Source organism: Zonotrichia leucophrys, chromosome Z, assembly GCF_028769735.1.
Source record: "Zonotrichia leucophrys gambelii isolate GWCS_2022_RI chromosome Z, RI_Zleu_2.0, whole genome shotgun sequence".
In the NCBI taxonomy this organism is placed as follows: Eukaryota; Metazoa; Chordata; class Aves; order Passeriformes; family Passerellidae; genus Zonotrichia; species Zonotrichia leucophrys.
In genome coordinates, this window is record NC_088200.1 from 23,619,658 (window position 1) to 23,636,371 (window position 16,714).

The 16,714-nt window shown below is 37.8% G+C and overlaps 1 protein-coding gene across 5 annotated transcripts in view; it reads left to right on the plus strand.

The window, feature by feature from the left end:
- TRPM3 (transient receptor potential cation channel subfamily M member 3) overlaps positions 1 to 16,714 on the plus strand; it is a 415,622-nt gene that overhangs the window by 93,007 nt on the left and 305,901 nt on the right. The window lies entirely within an intron of this gene.

Sequence of the window (16,714 nt, forward strand, 5' to 3'; positions counted from 1 at the left end):
TTGTAGGGAAAGATTTAAGAAGCACCTAATATTACTTTATGAAAAATTATACACCTATGACAATTTAATATACTGAAATACATTTAGAAATATCACTAGTACTAAATTATTCTTACTGTATCAATTTTCTCAGTTTTAATTTCCAAATTCACAACTACAGGAATGAAATTAAGCTTTTCTCTTAGGGAAAGACATGTAATGTACTTTGGCTCCATTTCTGAACTCCAGTTCATGAGTCAGTCTGAATAACTTTGGAAGTAGGTTGCTAGTTGCAATGAGCAGGGACATCTTTAACTAGATCAGGTTCCCCAAACCCCCAAACTGGCCTTGAGCATCCCCAGAGATGGGGCAAACACAGTTTCTTTTGGATGTGCCAGTGCCCCGTCACCCTCAAACTAAAGAATTTCTTCCTAGTATCTAACACCAACCTATGCTGCCTCAGCTTAAAGCCATTTTTCCCTTATCCTAAGTCTATGTGCCCTTTAAAAAGTCCCTCTCCGGCTCTGTTGTAGCCTCTTTTAGGTACTGGCAGGTGGTCTAAGGTCTCTCAGAGCCTTCTCTTCTCCAGGCTGAAAATCTCTAGCTCTCAGCCTGACTTGGTGGGAGCGGTGCTGCAGCCCTGCAGCATCTCTGTTACTGTGGGAACTCAGCACATCATTCCTGACGTGCAGAGCCACCGAGACAACCCTTGGGGGGCTCGGAAGCCCTGGAACGTTGCCAGAAGTGTTTGGTGGCTAGACTTTGATCCTGCACAGGACACAACACCTGTATGAGGATGGGAGGATCACACGGGGATAAGTGGTGAAGGGATAGATTAATTATAGTGTGAAAACACAGGTTTTGGAATCTCGGTACGGGGGTTTCTGTGGGGACAAGATGGAGGAATTAGGGCATGTCCTGTCCTTCTTCTTCTTCTTCTTATCATCCATCTTCGATGGTGATGGTGGCACTTTGAGATTGGTTCTTACTGAATGTGCACTCATCAATAAGGGTGAAAGGTATTGGGGAGAAAAGGTAAATATCTTACATGTAGTTTTTGGTATGAAAATAAGCAACCGCCCCGAGGGCAGTCAGTGTGCTCATGGCTGGCTTGCTGTGCGGACCTCTGTCGGGCCGGGAGAAAATATTGTAGATAAGAATTAATAAACAACACTGAAGAACTGAAACACCTGAAGACTCCTTTCGTCCTTCGGAGCGCGGGCTGCCTCAAGACCATCCAGAGCCTTACCAGGCCATTAAAACAGCCAAGACGGGACATGTTACCTGCTCTGAACTCACCGTGGCCTCTGAGCAGGTCCACATCCTTCTTATGCTGGGGTCACCCAAAGAGGACACGGACTCCAGCAGGGTCTCACAAGGGCAGACCAGGGAGGCAGAGTCATCTCCCTCATCCTGCTGGCCACAGCATACAGCTGGCGTTATGGGCTGTGAATGTGCATTGCTGAGACTTGTCAGGCCCTTTGGCCATCAAAGCCACCAAAGCCCTCCTCCTTTGAACTACATTAAATCCATTCTATACCTTGCCTATGCTTGCACTTGGAATTGCCTTGACCTAGGTGCTGGACCTTGTGCTTGGTCTTGTTAAGCTGCATGAGGTTCACACCTGGCTCTAAAGCCTGTCCAGGTCCTTCTGAATGCCATCCCTTCTCTCCTTCCCTGTGGGGCAGATCACACTGCAGAGTGCGTTCTGTCCGTGCTGCCAACAAAGATATTAAAGAGCAGCTCCACCCCTGAGGAACACTGCTCCTCACTAGTCTCCATTTGGATACTGAGCCTTTGACTGCAACTCTGTAAGTGCAACTATCCAGCTCAGTCTTTAGTCACTCAGGGGTCCATCCATAAACCCATGGCTCTACAGTTTAGAGATAAGGGGTGTTACACAGAACAGTGTCAAATTCTTTGCACAAGGCCAGCAATCGCTCTTCTCTTATCTTCCCTTTGTTTCTTTAAATGAATACTGCTTAGGCTTGAACATTTCTTTAAATAAGTAAGATTAATAGTTTATTATAAAGAAAAACTGCCTCTGCTATCTTTACTTGCAAGAAAGTTGACACAGGGGATGTTCAGGTAACTATCTTATTTATATATACTTTGACCTTTTATTAAGAAATATTGCTCTGACAGATTGGAACATCTGCAACAATCAAAGACTGGTCCACAGAAATGCTTATAGAGGATGCAAGGGATCTAGCATCAAGTTCCTTTGGCAGCCTTTTATGCTTTTAACCTCTTTATTACAGCTAAAGTTTCTTTACCTGCTAAATTATGCTGTGCAGTGCACTTCCAATTAGATATACAGTCTCAAGTCCTATAGTTAGGTATTTGTGTTAAAAGTGAGCCCCTTATAAAAGGACCGTGTCTTTATGGGATTGTTTTTCTACAATGGTGATTCATTAATTTGAATAATACAGCTTCAAAGCTCCTAAAATATCAGCTGTGTAGAGCTGTGTGTGTGTAAACTAGATAAAGCTTAGCTAAAGAAACCCCTGTTTACTATAATGGAACTGCTGTTTGACACTAGGTAGTTAGGAGGGCCAAACTGCAAGATGTAGTGTGTTTGTGCTAAAAAATATTTTCCCTGTTGTATTTTTCATCCTCCTCATCCATGGTACTCCATTGTTCTTATGTTGATCTTTTTCCCCATTGTTTTTTTGTGTGTTTTTTATCATTTTTGGGACATTTTCCCTGCATTTATTATATATGCAGTTTGTTCTAGACTGAATCCAAAGGGGAAAAACCTATGCATGTATATGAATATTATTTTTTCAGAGTGGACTGGTTATCTGTTATTCTTCAGATTGCTTATCTTCTTATTTTTCAACAAGATTATGTTCTTACTCCTATACTTTTACAAACTTGACACTTAAGGCTGAAATTACATGACTCCCACAGGACTTGATTCATAAATTGTCTGCTGTTCCTTCCATCTCCCATATTCCAAAGTGAAAATCACTGCACCTGAGGAATTGGCCTGTGTTTACAGCACTGGGTCACTGGGGACTGCTGACAGTGATACCACATCTCTGGCAAGAAAGCACAGACTTCCTCTGTGCTTTTATTTTCTTTATTTACACAGAATTTCTGCTGTCTAATGTGTTGAACTGGAATTCTTATTGGTAATGAACGAGATCTTCAGTTCAGAGACATATAGTGGTTAATAAAATGTAAATGTAATTTGTACAAAATGTGAAGTCTATAAGCAAAGAGAAAATCTAGCACTATCATCTTAAGTTAATATTTGTCTTTAAAAATGCTTTTCAGTGTGCTTTGGCACTTGACTAATAGGTTTTTCAAAATGCAAGCCCTTATTTTGTTCCTCTAGAATCAGTATCTGTCAGGTTTCTTTTGTGCTGCTATACAATAAATCAGTATTGATAATTCATACTTGAAGGAAGTAGGATCTAAGCCTTGTGTCATAGTGGAGTTTTTGTAAATGTTTTTTTTTCCCTTCTTTCCCTCTTTGAGCATGATATTCTCAGAATCTGCAATACTTGCATGGCATTAAATCAGCCTCTTCTTTTTTAAGACTTTTATTAGAAACCAGAATAAATGGAAGAAATAATATCAAAGAAACAATGTAAAAATGAAATAAATATGATACTTTAGGAATGTAATTTATAAAATATAACAATTCTTAAGAGTATTTTTAAAAGGGAATCTAAAGCCTCTTATACTTTGCATTCTACAAAGGAAGCTTCTGGGTGAGACCCCAGGGGACTCATGAACCAAATTATTTACCTTTAACTGGTTTATATGACACTTATCTTTACAAGCAATTCTAATATGAGTATTAGAATATTTTATAATAATTTTTTATAATAATTTATTGCTTTATTTTGCGAATAATAGTCCGAATTTCTAATAATTCTGGATGACATGCTATGCCATGTTTTTTAATGAAAGAGAAAGAAGATACAACAGAATCAGCAGAGTATATATTCAGTCATATGGTGGAATGACCTGTGGTTGAAATAAATTTAAAAGTATGTATTATTGAAAAGTCCTTTTTTCACTTTGCGTTTTCCAAACTTGTTCCGCCAGTTTGATATCTTACCACTAGATGTCCTTGTAGTGGAACCCTCCCACCGATTTTGTGCTAATTCTGGGTTGTCTTCAGCCACTGGATGGCATCTTACCATTGATTACAGGTGCAATGATTTTAAAGAGCAGATTCACACAAAGCAGATTATTTTAATATTTAATTTAATGCCACAGTGTCTTTAAAAAGCTGTATTCTCTTTGCAGACAACAAAAACAACGACAAATAAGAGTATTTGAATTTGAGATTTTTAATGAGGTCAGGAAAGATGTTTAGAAACATGCAGGGAAGATGTACATTTCAGTAGCTATAGAGCAGTCTTGCTTGAGAGGAGGTTTCTTCTGTTTCTTGTACTGTAGCTTCTGCGAGGGTCAGGGGCATTATCACTGAAGAATTCTCTGGGCCTAGCAGAGAAATTTCATGTCTATGAGCATGCAGTGTACTGTGCTTACTGTGGTGTGAAAAGCATCTGTGTACTTGCTTATTTATCATCTACCTTGAACAGTAAGTGTAATATAACCTATTTTAGTATTAGGACAGATAAGAGGGCAAAGGCTCTTTTATAAGTGTAGCCTTTCAGCAACAGAAATGCTGGAAAAAGCATTTAGATTTGTTTTGGTTGAAAGGTCTAAGGTTTTTCAAAGGTGCATCGCTTCACATTTATTTCCTTCCCTTCTTCTCCCTGTCCTCACTTTCCTGCACGCTCGGGTGGCACTGACAGGCAGAGCAGGGCTGCAGCGCGGAGTGGTGAGATCTGCCCGCAGCTCGGGTGGAACTCCTTGCTCTGGCTGCGTGGGCAGGTGAGCTGATGGCGCCTGGTGACGATCACCTGCAGCTGAGAGGTGGCTGGGGCCCTTCACACACACAGGTGGCTCCCGTCTGTGCTGATGTTGGAGGGAGGTTATGCCAGCCCCTTCCTCCCTTGAGAGGCAGCAAGGAAGTCTTTTTGCTCGCCCTCTTAATCTACACTGCTCGCTCTGTTTGACTGTAGGTTAACCCTATGCACAACTGAGTGAAGTTTTGCCACATTGCACAGGATCTTTTTTGGGCATACTGCTTTACAGCAGCAGCTTTGCAAGTACCTCTGCTTCCCTGAAATTGGAGTATGGAGGACACTCCTGCATACCTGTGAGCACAAGACATTTACACTGATAGGCTCTGACTCTTAGCAAAGGGGCACAGGAGGGGTGTGCACTGCTTTCATCTCATAGCTCAACTCTGCTTATGGAGTTATTTTTGTAATACTCTCACCTTGAAGAATCATTTTATTCATTGTTTAATATTGTATCAGAGCAACTTTAAAGCCCATTGAGATAAGAGAAAATGATGCTTAGGTCTTCACACAGATTTTAACAAGCCCCATGGGCTGTAATGATAAATTCAGCCTGGCTTTTTAAAATTCAAATTCACAGAATCTATTAGTTATACATCAGTATTTCCTTCATTTACCTGCAGGGAAATGTAAAAACCCTTCCTCCAAAATCGAAATTCCACTTACCACTTGCCTTCACATATGTATTGCTTAAAGTGTACTTTTAAAATGTCTCAAGATAGCAAGCAATTTCATTTCCAGTATGAAATTAAATCTTCTTAAAGAGTTCATGTTGATAGCTACTCAAGATAGGTATTCTAAGTAAATAAGTGTGTTAAAAATGTCATATGCAGGTTGCTTTTTGAGACGTCTTTCACAAAAAAAGTAATTATTGAAGCAGAAATAAAGCTTATTTTTCTGCAAACTGGCATAGGTCTGTAGTCTGTTGACTTCTTTTTACTTGAACGAGGCCAAAACACTTAATGTTTTCTAGCTCACACTAGATTGTTTTGTCAAGTATCTCCAGGTCCACCTGTATGTAAAGTATCTTTAGCTAGTCAGGAGTTTAGAATACAAAAATAATTGGTAAAAAAATACTTTATGTTTTTGTGGTCTGTAAGGTTAATTTAATCTGTAAGTCTAGTTTAAGACCTTGGTGAATGATCACCTGCCTTTAGAAAACAGAGCAGAGGAACTACTTTCAGCCACTAAATAAAATTGCAATCAACAAGCACACCCCTCTTTTTGGAAACCAGATTTTTTTTCCATAGAACATTCATGGGTATGACTTTCTTTCCCTAAGAGTTAAAGTATGGTCTGTTCTGCAATGATTTTTGTGTCACACCTAGAAACAGAGGAATGCAGTTACCCTTAATTTTTAACAAGAACACATCAGTGTGCTTAATGGGAGAGGTATAAACCTGTCAAGTGCATCTCTTCATGTCTGAACAGCCAACATAATTGAGAATACCTGAGGAAATCAGAGGAATATTATGAAGCCTCAGTGGAATGCTTTCAAGCAAAAAGTTTCAATAAATTGAGTGCATTTATTAATTAATGAAAAGTTAAACAAGCAGACTGAATCAGCAGTTCAGTCACTGATCATTTTAGTCATAAGATCGGAGTAACTTAATCCATTAATATATGGATTGTAGTGTAGTATCTGCCGCATTTCCATTTTTCAAACAACTGAGCAAGATTTGGCTTATCCAGTCTTTTATTAAATCTCAAGTTATTTATTTTAGGCTGGTGGCTTTCTCCATTGCGGAACATTTCGTGCCATAATCTGTCAATTTCCTTGGTGACAAGAAAGACTCCTTAAATTCTTTTTCCATGCTCAGCTTTTCCATGCGCACTCCCTGCCGTGCCAGCCCCAGCCGTGGCTCCCATCCCTCCCTGCAGTCAGGGCAGAGGTGGTGCTGCTCTGGGCAGTCTCCAGGAATTACACTGCTGGAATTCCAGCTCTCCTGCTCCTTCTGGCTGGGTGCTGCAGCACTCAGGGACACCATGCCCTCTGTGGCAGGTGCTGTGTAAAACCAGCAGCTTTTGGACTGAAAGCTGCTGGTTTTGTTCCTCTATCGTTTCATTGACATTACTGAGGTGCCTTGGGGGTGGTGTGAGCTCTCTGTAATAAGTTCATTTTGTACTGCTGCTGACTCTTCAGCACAGGTAAATGAAATCTGGTCTTTAGTCTCTTCTCCTCGTATTTCTAAAACTTTTTTTGTGCCCAATAAAATTGCGTGTATTTTTTTCACTGCCATTTTTAGATGGTAGATTTCTTTTTTCTGTAAACTGAATAAAGATTACAAGAAGAAATGCTGAGTTTCCAAACACGTTCAGAAGAGACCAGAATTTTATCTGTTTTGCTTTATTTTTACTAGCTAATAAGCTGTTTAATACAGTAGAAAAATAACATTTCTGTTGAGACCAAGATGCCAATCAGTGAATTGAATTTAATAATTGAATTCCCTGTGAAATTCTATAGTCTATTCCATGTCTATTCCACGCTTTTTTGCATATTTTTTTCCTTGCAGTTGTTCTGCAACTGCTTTACTCTTTTGCTATGAAGAGAAACACAAAAGTATTATTTGAGAGTAAAAGAGCTATATTCAAAATCTGAGATTTTTATGAGGCGGTTTTAGCCTTTCTGAACTCTCCTACTTTGTAAGATTTTTTTAAGGAATGCTCAAGGATTTAAACCATATTCTTCTGTCTTTGGGAAACCTTTATGTGTATTGAATTCCCATCCACTATGCAGGGTTAAAAAGCATAATAAATATTTTTAATACAATCTCACAATGCAAAAGTGTAGATCATAGGAAGTTTATGAATAAAAATAAACACCTCGGTTTTCATTAAGAGGAATCAATTGAGAACTCCCTGCGAAAAAGGGACATAGAAAAGAAATCTGGATCGACCCATTGTGTAAGGCATAGTGTTTAAAGGCCAGAAAAATAGCTTTATTCTAGCAGCTGCTTTATGCTTAGTCAGTGTTTTCATTTATTGTCTTGCTGTTTGATGTACCCCACACAGGACTGCAGCCCTTCAGTGTCTGCATGAACCCAGCGTGTTGCCATACTGAATTATACTCTGGGAAGCAGCAGAGCTAAGGAGCTTTCAGGCCGCTTTTACTGTTCTGCCTTGTTTTCATGCACTAATTCATAGCAAGATGCCCTGAATATATTCCATCAAATTTGGTTTTATCATGTTCAAACATGGATGCTGTTATAACCTTGAAGTGTTTCTTCATGTTGCTTGTAAAGTCCCTTGTGGGTGTTGTAACTGACAAGTGCCACCATATAAATACAGAATAAAAAATGTTTTTGCTAAACAAATTTACAAATAAAACGCAAAACAAGTTCTATCATATTTTTGACACAATTTGTGATTTAAAGAGATTCAACAATTGCTGTAATGTAATTTGTGTGAGAATTATTACTTACTGTTTCCTGGTGCCTTTCAGAGGAAGAAACCCATGATCTTTATCTTCTAGCTAATAATTGAGAAACTAGGGAATTAAAATTAAAAAAAAATATGCAGAGAAGAAAATTTATCATTTGCATTAGTCTTTCATGTTTCATATGACTTTTATAGTAAGTGATAACATAATAGTAGAAGAACCAAACCAAGGCACAATCAGAAACTGATTGCAGTTTTTTTATTCAAGTAGGCTTTATTCCATATATCAGAAGGTCTTTTTACAGAGAAGGACATTGAAACACTATCCTCAGATGAGTATCTTAATAGGTTGTTATCTGCTACATTCTCTGTTCAATGCCTTATTTAATTTTAAGGTCACTGAGCACACCTTTTTACAAAATCTGCATAAGTAACACTGCAGGAGACTTAAATTTGCTGGCCACCAAGAGTGCCTTTTTGCAGAAGGCTGTTTCTTTTCTGAAATTAAAAGGCTTTCTTAGATGTCTACTTTGTCTAAATGCTTTTAGGAGCAGGAATCCATGTTAGGCAGCCTGAGATGGCATTGTTACTATATGATAACTGGCACTTATTGAAGGGCTTTGTGTGACTGTGCTTAGAGTCAGAGGAGGAAAAACCCTGTCCCAAAGATCTTTTCTTTTTCTATGTGAGGCTTGACTTAAGGGCACCTTACATTTCTGCAGTGAATCTTACAGGTGCCTAGGGCTGCTTGGGTTTTTATGTGGTTCTTTTGCAAGTATTGCCTGCTTACTTTTTAGGAACTTCATGTATTTGATGCATTCGTGACATTATAGATTTTTTTCACACATAAATGCATTTTGTTGCAATACTGGAAAGGCGGTGTTTGTGTGATGCCTCAAGGATGTGTGGTGAAGCTTAGCTTCAGTATTGGCAGCTGTCAGGATTTGTGAGTAAATGCTTTCAAAACCAGTGACAAAATTTACTTTGTACAGACTGTTTTGAGTGGCTGCTCTCCTGAGGTTTGAGAAGTGTCTGTTTCGATTGAGACAGCTTTCTGGTTCCATAATTTAACTGCAGTGCAGGTTTTATGCATTTATGGTGCAGTTAAAAATAGAGGAGCAAAATCTAATGTTGTAAGAGTGCTATACACAACCCAATACTGTACCAACCCTACCAAGAACTAAAATACCTTGTCAAAAATAGCTGTTGTTTCTTGTAGAGGATTTTTTCCCCCATGCTAGGATGCAGAGTGACATTAAAGACCTTGTCAGGCAGGTATCTCACAGAGCTCAATCCAGCAGCTCCTCAAAGAGGAAAGTTAGGAGGTGATTTGACAAGTGTCAGGAAAGGCTTGGTAAGATGTTATGTTCTAACAGGCAATTATGCCAGGAGTTGTGGTTGAGAGAGGGCAAGTTTGCATCTATTACATTTAGAGGCCATGGGGTTGGTGGTTGGAGACAGGGACAACACACACACCTCAAAGGTCCATGTGACAAACAGCATGTTTTACTGTTGAGAGCCTTCTTAAATAGGGAATTCAAAATGCCTGGATCTCAACTGCTGATTGGTCTGGTCCCCACACAGCCCAGCTCCTGATCAGTGAGATGTCTGCAGCCCAGGATGGATGTGAAAGGTGAAGTCCCTGTGTAGATTTAAATCCAGCCTATCCTTGTCCACTCAGGGACTCCAATGTCACATACATCTAATAAAAACCCATCTTTGGAGTAATCAGAGCACTGCCCACTACAAAATATAAGTTTCCAGAAGCTACTGCGCTGACAATTTTAAAATCAGAAATAGACATTTTGTGTCATGTATGCATTTCCAAGAAGCAGTGATTCATTCAAAAAGAGGTGCCGTTCATTTTCGTACAGGAAATTGAACTGAATATCCTTTTCTGACATTTCTAAATGCAGCAGGAATCTATCTGAAAAGCAAATCATTGGTGCAATTTTGGTTCATTTCAATTATTGCACATAAAATTACTGTAATGGCCCACATTTCATTCTCTAGATGGGATCCAGCCCCATTAGTTGAAATATTTATGCATTGGCAGGACGCATTTACTTTTTTATGTTCTTACAGGCGTTGTTGTTTCATGAGCAGGAGAATTGTTTTGAGGGAAGCCACCACACACAGGATGCTGTTGGGACAGACCCTGCCACCCACAGAGAAAGCCTGCCATGCACATTCACAGTCAGTGCCAAGATGATAAATTGTATTCAGGTGTCCAAGTTGTATCAGTCCTTGCATCAATCCACAAGGCACAGGAGTGCTGGAACATTTGTAGAGCAAAGGTGAAGCACGTGTAAACTAAAAGATGCAATCTAAAAGTGTGTTTACATTTTAGATGGAAAAATTGCCTCCACAGAGGTATTATCCATGTTGCGTTCATGGATAGAGAATGTGATTATATGAGGCAGTAAAATTACTCATTTAAAGGCAGCTTAAATGCATTTTTAAAACATGAGATGGAGGGAAATGCTAAACTAAAGAAAAGGATAATCCTTAAGGAAGTCAGCACCATTTGTCTAAAAGAAACCATATGGTTAGTGTAAAAATTTCAGTTTCAGTGGATACTATTGTAATGCAAGATATTTTCAAATGCTCAGAAATTCCCTTTTTGTTAGTACCTATAACATTAGGATTGCACAGGACATTTATTTTAATAATGAATATATTGTGCGCGGCTGTCACATTGTTTGTAAATATTTACAAAGAAATTTTTACTGCAGTGTAAATCTGAAATTGTTCAAATATTCAGGTGTCAAATTTTGGGAGATGGCTCAACTTCTGAAAGGTTTTAAGTGTACGTTTTAATGTTCAATTAATGACACTTTTGGCCCTGGTTTTATTTTTAGGAAGGTTCTGAATTTATTTAAATTTCTCTTTTCTGAATCTTAAAAAATATCAAGGTTGAATAAAGCTACAATAGATAACTTATGGGAAATCTAAAATTATAGTAGATGTCCCCAGTTTGCACATAGCCATTTGTTAAATATACTACGACATTTTGAGATAATTGTATTTTCCTGGCCCTTTTAAGGGGCTAAAGTAATATATTGCTATTACTTATTTATGCACAAGGATGGCAGAATCATCCCATTAGCAGTTATAAGCTACAGGAAAGGATTTTTTTTGAAAAACAAACTTAGGCTTTTCCTCAAGTGTCATAAATACTTAAGGGATACGGCTAGTTTAATGAACTCATTATCTGTTTTGTCTCATGGCTTTCACTTTTTAATTTTTTTAAGAATGTTTACTGCGATGTTTCACTCTGAAGACACGGGAAACTATTTATATTAAAAAGAAAAAACAAGAACAAAAAACCAAACCAAACAAAACTTATTCCACCTGTCCCCAAGTATTCTGCATTTTAAAATTTGTCTCCTCATGGGTACTGTGCTGTCTTTTTGTTTACTTGAGCTAAGAGAGATTTGTCTGAGTTTTCTGAAAATCTAAAACCCATGTATCCCTCAAACTCCTTGCAATAAGATGGATTTATTTAAGCATCTATATTCTAGTCAGCCATTTTATGTTTCCCTAGATGCTGAAATGTTTTAATTACATTTCAGTTGCCATTGAGATTTTATTTTCAGAATACAAAGACGGATCAACTGCAAGAAACTGGCACAGTGTGAGATCTCAGAATTAAACTCGATCACTGATGCAAACAACCGGTGGCTGGAATGCTGAGTGAATGCTGTTTCTGTGCAGGATGTGTGTTTAATACATCTTTATTGTTCTCAGTTTGAAAATTTTTAATGACCTAGGGTTTAGAGTGTTTCTAGGAGCAAATTATTGTCAAGGTTACTTCAAGTTCAATATGATACCCAGATTCATTTATTGGTGAGAAGCAGGGAAGCAGAAACAGTTTAGGTTCATGACATTCTATGAAATACAGAATTTCATGTCTTTGCTATTGATACACTTCTTATCAGAATAAACTGCTATAAAACACTTTGTTAAAGAAACTGACAACTTTTATTAACATGTGGTTTACATGTGAAAAGAAGAAGCATTTGTTATTATATATGTATGTTACTGGGGCTAGGTAAGGGAAAGTTTTTCAAAGTAGTTTGAGATTCTTCATAACAGTAACTGTGCATGATAATTTTTCTTTTTTTCTCCTTCTTATTGCATTAACGTATTTGGTGCTTGCATTTATTGTGGGATGATGCTGAGAAGGATATTAGTGGTTTAAAACTTACTTTTAAAAATGTCATATTCATGCTTTTTCAGTTCTCTAGATCTCTCTCATTGCATTTTGTTCTTTATTCTTATTGGACACTTGGACACTGAATTACTGAAGTAGAGTAAGTGATAAAAATGCTGTGAAGTTAAAAATGGAAAAGGAAAACCCAAAGCATTCTCTTTACATTAAATAAATTAATCTTTTTATATTGTTCTGCTGATCATTATAAAATTACTTTTATTCTATGGCTAGAGCACTAGGGCACTATTATATACCTTGGAGAAATTGAGAAAATATATTAAGCAACATAGAGGAGCTCTTGTATAATAGCAATAATTTCATCCCAGTCTTTAGGTGGAGCACGTCAAAAAAGCCCAATTTCCCCAGCATGATTTGTAGTGCTTAATCATGTTTCTTTCTCAATTCACAAAACACTATAGGACTGGTGTGTTCAGTGCCCCTCTCCACAGAACATGTTTATGGATATTAAGGTCCTGATTTAGTGGCACTTTACCAATTTAATGATGTTATATGAGATGCCCATATTTCTCAGTGGAAGGAGGGAAGTGATACAACTCAGAGATTGATCCCTCCTCGAGTCATCACAGAAACCTGTTAGACTCTGGACTTTGCTCCACAGTTTCACTCTTGAATCAAGAGACACTGTCAGGGTCTCAGTGGGTGGGTACATCCTTTAACATACACTCAGCAGAATGACAGAAGCGCCCTATTTTGCAACCAACCTATGAAATAATTTGTTCCTCTTTTTAAGCCAATTACTGGAAGCAAATTTTATTTTCATAGCCAAGCATGAACTTCCTCTAGGTAGGCGTTAGATTTTGTGCCAGCAGAATGTCTGCTGCACTCTACAGATAAATTTTGAATGATGAACCACCAACTTAAGAAACATGGTAGTCTCCAAACAAAGTGATGCATTGTTTCAGGGAAAGCTGGGGCATGAATGTGCCTGTGAATTAATTAGAAAATAGAGATCTTTAAAAGTTGCAGTTGTGAGCTGTTGTTATTAGAGCTGCTGTTATTCATCCTTTCATCTTAAAGGAAGCAATACTAAATGTCATTGATTTTTATGCTGAAAAAAAAAATACAGTTTGTTTCTCTATTAATTGTCTTCATAGGAGAATTAACAATATATGGTAGTAGAAGCGTTGATGTTATGTCTTGTTTCTTTCTAGTGTACTCTGAATTTCTTCCCCAGTTTCTTTAACTTTTATCCTATTTCTTTCTTTGTCCTATTGTCCTATTTCTTTATTCCTGGTTTGTATGAGTACTGTCTTTCCCACTTTCCTGCTCTTACTTTGTTGCATTTTTTTATTAAGTTGTTGCTTAAAATCTCCATTCACAGATCTTGGTATTAGCTATTCAAATACATGCCAACATGTTTTTTTATCCTCACCCCCAGCCCAAACCCCACAAAGCTGAAGTGAAAGGTATTGAAATTATAATGAGTGAAAAGATAAATCAAATGAGTGAAATAATGAAGTGATAATAACAGAATTTATTGTTAAAAAATAGGAAAAAGGGAAACCTAAAGCATTAATGGAACAAATGCAGTTAGGTTAGGCTCAGGAGGGCTGTAAGGACTAATTTAAAGAATCCAACACGTGAGCTTAAGAGTAGGGAGGAGGATTTTTTTTAGGGAGAAGGTACATCCATATTTGCAAAGCAGCAAAGAATGGGAAAATGTCTGAAGAGTTATTCTGTGGAGAGAGAAGTCTAGCATGGAGAGGCAGATCAAGAGATCCAAGTCTGTTACGTTTATGCAGCAGGCAGTGAATGCCTGTGAGTGAGCCACTGCTCAAGAAGCAGAAGTATGGCAGAGGTAACCTAGCTTCTCCCTAGGCATGCAAAGTACCAGTACCTCCTCTTCAATTTCTTACAAGGCTCAGAAACTCAGCCACTTTGCTTGTTTTTCCACACTGACACTTTGTCTGAAGACTTTAGTCATAACATTGAACCCCATTTTTACTAGATAAGTTTTGCTGTACATCCTGACAATCATGTGTACTATGTAGACTATATTTTTACTGCCAAGTAAAATATCTTTAAACTACTGAGTGCAGAGTGCTCCATTCATATTCTCCCTTTTCAATCCAGGCACTGGGAACAAGTAAATAAATAGTATTGATTTATTTTGATTCCACTCATTATTGTATAAAATTTCAGTTTCTGAAGAACTGTTAAGTGACATTTTGAGTATAGAAATGGGGGATAATTTACTACTTTAAACAGACCAGATTAGTGTTTTTTTAAAAAAGGAAAAGTAAAAAATATATATATATAATAAAAAGTAAAATATTGGCAGACTTTTTTTTCTTAAAAAATCATTGTGAAGGAAATGAGCAGATTTATATTTTGAGCCTTAAGGCTTTGAGCATGGATATAAGTGTTTGACCTCCCTAAATATGAAAAGTTGGTCCAGTCATGAGCTTAACAATGTTATGCTGTGCCTAAGGGACCAGTACTGGATGGGGGGGCTGCCAGGATCTAAAAGGTTCATTGGTGTGAGAAAGTCAATTTGTCTTGAGCTGGAAGCAACTGGATCACACAAAATAGTGTAAACCAAACTCCAAGTTCATGGGTTTCAGGCATGATGGACAGTGGGTGTGGTGATGTCTTTCCCTAAGGCATAGTTCATAGGAATTGAACATTTGAAGAGAACATGTTCAATTATCTCTGGCTCAGAACACTGTTGAACTTTACAGCAGCTAGAGGATTGAAACATCCTGAGGAGAAACCTGTAAATGCCAACACTTCCTAAGGTCTTCGTATCTGCTGCTGAGAAAGGATGTTGGGCTAAGCAGTGTGGTTCAGTGGGGCTCTCTTTAGGGAGGGCTGTAAAAGTCGAGGGAGGTAGAAGCCTGAAACTCTTATCTGCTCTGCTCTAAGTTTGTCTCATCATATGCAAGAGACTTTCCAGTCCCAAGTTCTCTATCCTTTCTTAAGGATCATATGCAATGCTACACTTCCTGATTATTGCTATCTGTTGTTTAAAGCTTCCCCATGATGCTGTGAAGCTTTCCAGGTTTCTTTTGCTCCATCTAAGACTTTTGTTGAATTCCGTGTTTCCTGCTTTGAAATCTGCTACCTGGATTCCAATGTAGTGTCTGAAGGTGCTTGAGCCTTTTGGTGCAAAGGAGGGGGGGAAAGTGATAGGGAATTGAAGTGCTCAGTGGATACTGCACTGGAAACAGTAAGGAAGTCAGGAAAAAATACTGACACATCTTGAAATTGTTTGCCCATTGCTGTTCTAATAGGACTCTTCAAATTTGACAAAAAACCCTACAAATTAGTTAGACATTCCAAATGGAAGTGGCAAAAAAATTAAAATTGGATAAAAAAATAAGAGAGTAACATGGAAAAAAGGTGTTGAAAATATGAATTTGACAGCTTACTTATTATTCTTGCTTGTAGTAGTGTTCTTCAATTTTTTTTCAATGGAAGGAAGTCCTTCAGGCAAGACCCTTCTGACAGTAATTATCAAGGGTGCCAGCCCTTCACTAATATGAAATGTGAAATTCCTTAGGTAGTTTTCTCTTTTTTTAATGTTTCATTTTCTCATACATGCTCAGCTTCTCCTAGAAACAGAAAGGGAAAATTGCCTTGATGGAGGATTATGTGATTACCAGTGATTTTGTCATCGGGGAGGCACTTTGTCAAAGGCCTGTCTGATAGAGATTTAAATTTGACAGTTCTCCATCTTAATGTGTTATTGATAGTGCAGTAAGCCATAGGTATTTTTACTGTCTTGACAGCTATTTTGTACACAAAAAGATTTTTTTTTTTTGCTAATGAAAACTCTATGTTTAGTCTTCTCCTGTATTTCTGGCCATTATAGCTCACTTCTTCTTTCTGATTCTTGAGCAGTAATAGTCACATTTGCATTAGAACAAACTCGTCCTGCATTTGCAATCTTCCTGGGATAGTCTGTGGAGTTTCCTGTTTTTAAGGCTTGAAAAAAAAATAAGGTAATATCTGAGCATTGGTATTTTCATTTTACCTCACGGCAGACATATCAGACAGCTGTGTTTACAAATCCAAATTGCAGTTTAAAGTCTAAGACATGTTAATCCTTCTCATCTAATCAGATACTCATTTCAACAAGAATTAAAACTGTAGAACTCTTTACTCACTATCATTATTATTTCTGTAGATGTCTATGCAGCAATAAAGTAGGTTAGGAATTTTTTGGTGGAATATCTTTCAGACATACTGAAAATTTTCAGTAAATTTAAACCAAGTTTGATATTTG